Below are 4,397 nucleotides of genomic sequence, written 5' to 3' on the forward strand. Positions count from 1 at the left end.
ATTTATGGACAAACCACAGGCCAGGAATCTGCAATCTAAGCTCCTGGAGCAGCAACTGTTTAAAACATTATGGGAAGAAATGGCCACTGTTTCCAAAAGAAGAAAACTTGGGAGCCATGAATAATGTTTAGCACTTCTGTAGTGCCTCAGAATTGTTCATTAATCCTCCCACTGTCCTTGTGAAGTGAGTCAGAATTATTATTACTGTACAAATAAGGTCTGCATGTAGCTTCAATGAAATTCCCTAAGAAACACAGTGGATCTGAGTTAGGGACACAGCCCAGGACTCATAATCCCAGCACAAAGTGAAACAAACCTCCAAGATTTGCAGACAAGGACCTGCTGGGTTTGGATGAGACAATCAACACACTGAACAGCAACTTCAGCAGCATCTCTGCCCTGTACTCTCTTCATTGGGAAATTCTTCCCAGGGCAGTTCTGGGGCTGCCCAAACCTTACCCAGTAACATCATCTGCTTCCCCAGTAACCCCCAGGTTCAAAAATTCCTGGGACTTCAGGAGACATGGAAGCTTGGCTGTTTGCTGGAATTATCCTGTACAAAGTAATTTTCAACTGGTTGTTTCTTCTGTTGCTGGGGAAGCAAAGGATGACGTGCTAAAATCTTCCTTCCCATCTTTCCCAACCCAGACATCTCACCTCCTGGTGCTTCTGGAGGGGGTTCAACATGGCTTCTCCTTTGCTTTCATCCCAGTAACCCCCAGGTTCAAAAATTCCTGGGACTTCAGGAGACCTGGAAGCTTGGCTGTTTGCTGGAATTATCCTGTACAAAGTAATTTTCAACTGGTTGTTTCTTCTGTTGCTGGGGAAGCAAAGGATGACGTGCTAAAATCTTCCTTCCCATCTTTCCCAACCCAGACATCTCACCTCCTGGTGCTTCTGGAGGGGGTTCAACATGGCTTCTCCTTTTCTTTCATTAGCGGGAAGCTTTTCTTCCAGAAAAAAAAAAAAAAAGGTAATTTGTTGTCCCTCTGCAATCAGGATCATTTGTTTCTACTTTACCTCCCCCTTCACATTAAACCTCCACCAAGCAGGGACCAGTGCTGTGGTAGCACCAACATTCCAGACCAAGAGGAGAGTTGATCTGCCTGGAGAGTCATTTCCCCCTTCTCACCCATGTCAGGGGGTGCTGGTCAGACCTGGAGCAAGAATTTTATCTCAAACCACAACCCCCTGCCCATCACACTCCTGGAAACAGCCTGCACAGTGTGAACAGGTGGGAATGGGGGAAAAAAGTCTGCCAGGAATCCTGGTTGGAATGGAACAGTTGGCAGGAAAGCAAGGACCAAAGGTAAGTGCTTTACATTTGTAAGGACTCCTGATTGTCTCATTGCTGTGAATCTATTTACAGCAGCAGGAAGGGTAAAAAAAAAACAGTGAAAGAAGTAGAGGTTCCTCCCCTTTTTAAATCTGCAAGGCAAAAATTATTGTGATGAATTGTCCATTGAACAGATCTGTCCAGCTTTATTCCAAGACAGGATCTGCAGGGATTTGGGGTCAGGCAACAGCAGTGAACAAAGCAACAGTCTGAAGCCAAGCAAAGCTGGGTTCTTCTCTTGCATCCCAAGAGAATGAGGAGTCATTTGGGTTAAAACCTGATCCAGAAGTAAATCAGTAAGTAAATCCTTAATGGAGCTGCCCCAAATTAAACCCTTAGAAACATGGGAAGTCAGATGTGAGAGGGACATTTGACTTGAGTTTTGTTTCCCTGATGTGTCTCAATCACTGGACTTTTTCAGTCTCAAGTGGTTTAGCAGATACTCTAAAAACCAAGTGTTCTAAGTTATCTTGAATTATGCTGCAAGGAATCAAAGGATGTGGATTATTTCTATTTTTTTTTTAGTCAGGCTCTGTAATTTCAATGTGTTTATAGAGATTATTCCATGTGTTTAGTGCCCAGTGCCCTGCCTGAATGGTGGGGATTCTTCTTGGAAAGGAGATTGGATTTCACCTTCCAAGAGAACAGGACAAATTTTGGTTTACAAGCTCATTTGACATGCACACCCCAGCTCCCACTGGGTGACTTACTGAGTGGAAACATGCACAGTTTCCTGGCAGGTTTACAGGAGGAGGTGGATATGGTGGCATCTACCATCCCAAAATTCACACTACAGAGGAAAAAAATCCACCAAACCAAACCTGCTCTTGAGGAAAATGCTGCATTGTTGCCTATTTTGCCTTTTCAAGAGCCTCAGTGTGCTGAGGGTTGTGCCAAAGTCCATGGGAAGGGCACAGCAACACAATAAATTCATGCAAAACCTAAATTGTACTTGTTGGAATTGACCCTGTGGCTGCTTTTCTGACCTGGATTGGATCAATTTGTAGTGAAAGCTTTAAAAAAGTTAATCTGGAGCTGCCAAAGAGCCACACCAGTGTTACAAATTACATCATAAGTCTCTCTGGAGCCTTCTCTTCTCCAGGCTGAACACCCCAACTCTCCCAGCCTGGCTCCAGAGCAGAGCTGCTCCAGCCTCTGATCATCTCTGTGGCCTCCTCTGGACTCTCTCCAGGAGCTCCAAGTCCTTCTTATGTTGGGGGGCTCCAGAACTGGACATAGTTCTCCAGGTGAGGTCTCACAAGAGCAGAGCTTGAGGTGTTTCACATTTCTCAGGGGCTTTTTTTTCTTGTGTGTCTCAGCACTTTTGGAATAGAAAGTTGTGTTGCACCATGTGAGATGCAGGGCAAGAGCTTTGCCTGGCAGCTGGGCTGGCTGGAGCTGGGCTGCTTTGCTACCTTCAGCATCCCTTCCAGCACCCATGGGCAGTTTCCCCCCAGCCACAGGTGTGTGAAGGGGTTGGCAGCCTGGCCAGCACCTTGTGGAGATTCCCTTCCAGGTCCTCCTGGTGATTTTTGGTTTTAAATATTTGATGCTTTGGAATTCAGTTTGGATTTAGGGGATTGTGCAACAAAATGTGCCCCTTGCTGCCTTGGCTTGGTTGTTCTTGTGGAACCAACGTGGTGTTTGGGTACATCAGAACCAGGGTATTTTTCAGGGTGTTTGTGCAATGTGAGCTTGCAAGTTCTTGCAGGGTTTTCTTCAGAGTGCTTCTAATTCCCCTCAGTGGAGCAACTTGAGAAGGAACTTGAATAAACTAGCAGAGTGTTGAAAGACACAAACCAAAGGATTTCTTCATACCAGTTTTGGGTTCACTCGTGCTGACATGGGCTCATTGCACCTCCTGGGGAGTTTCACTGCAGAAAATGCACCCACCAGCCCTGCCAAAAACAACCAGGGACACCAATTCTTTGCTTAAAATTCAAGGCCTTTCAGCTAAAATTCATTTTAGAAGGGGTAAAAAATGAAATTGCTGTGCTGGAAGTGAAAAAGCAGTGTCTGAGGAACTTGGTCCCACTGCAAAAGTTGTCATTAGGGTTTTTTTTTCTACAAGATTTCCAACCAGGCAATGAGAGTCTCAGCTTCTTGTGGTGATGTCAAGTTCCAGAGCAACATACAATGATGGAAAAAGAACAGTCGTGTGTAGGAGCCATCCTGTTGCTCACAGTTGGAAGGAGGGGTTTGTGGTGTGTCTTGGTGTGCTTGAAGGAAGGTAGTGGGAACTCAGTGTGCTGGCTGTGCCACCAACCCTCTTCCCCAGCCTCTTGGCCTGTCCAGAAGTGTCACCCAGGAGAGATTCTGGTTCTTGCTGCTTCCATACCAAGCATTGAGGAAGGAATCCTGATTCCAACACAAAACCTGGAGGCAGGTCTATGATCCCCAGGCACACCCACCACACCTCTGGTGGTTTTACAGACCCCTGGGCCACAACTAAGTATTCCCTTGGAGGAAGCAATTGTTGGTCCCAACTCCCAAATTAATCCTTTAGCAAAGCACAGTTTGTTGACACTCTGGCCAGAACGGGTGCCCTAAACAAGCAGGCACACCCATACCCAGGTGAAGAAGGGTTTATGTTCCCTATTCCCAAAGTTCCCTCCCCTGTTTCCCCACTGCCTGGGCACTCCAGGGTTTCCAGCCCATCCCACACTTCTAATGATCCTGTAAGTTTCCTGCCTCTGCTCACACATTCCATCCTAGCAGGTCACTTTTTACCTTTCAAGGCAGAATTCTGACCTTTCCTGCCCCCTTGGCTGCCTTCCCAATCCCCACACTGATCTGCACCCACTGGTGTCCTCCTGCCCCGAGGAGCAAACAGAAGGGGCTTCGTTGTGTCTGAGCTTGGCCCATCAATCCTGCTCCGTGTTGGGATCCCCAGATGGAGCCCAATTCAGTCCCTCAGCTTCTGGGACCATAAAACCCCCCCAGGTGTCCTTGGAACGTGCAGAGATCTCCCTTCTCTGCAACAAACTATTATATCCCTAATGCTATAGATAGAGATAGAGAGAGATAGAGAGAGATAGAGATAGAGATAGATAGAGATAGA

This window comes from Chaetura pelagica, unplaced genomic scaffold (genome assembly GCF_000747805.2).
Source record: "Chaetura pelagica isolate M959 unplaced genomic scaffold, ChaPel_1.0 scaffold124, whole genome shotgun sequence".
NCBI classification, from domain to species: domain Eukaryota; kingdom Metazoa; phylum Chordata; class Aves; order Apodiformes; family Apodidae; genus Chaetura; species Chaetura pelagica.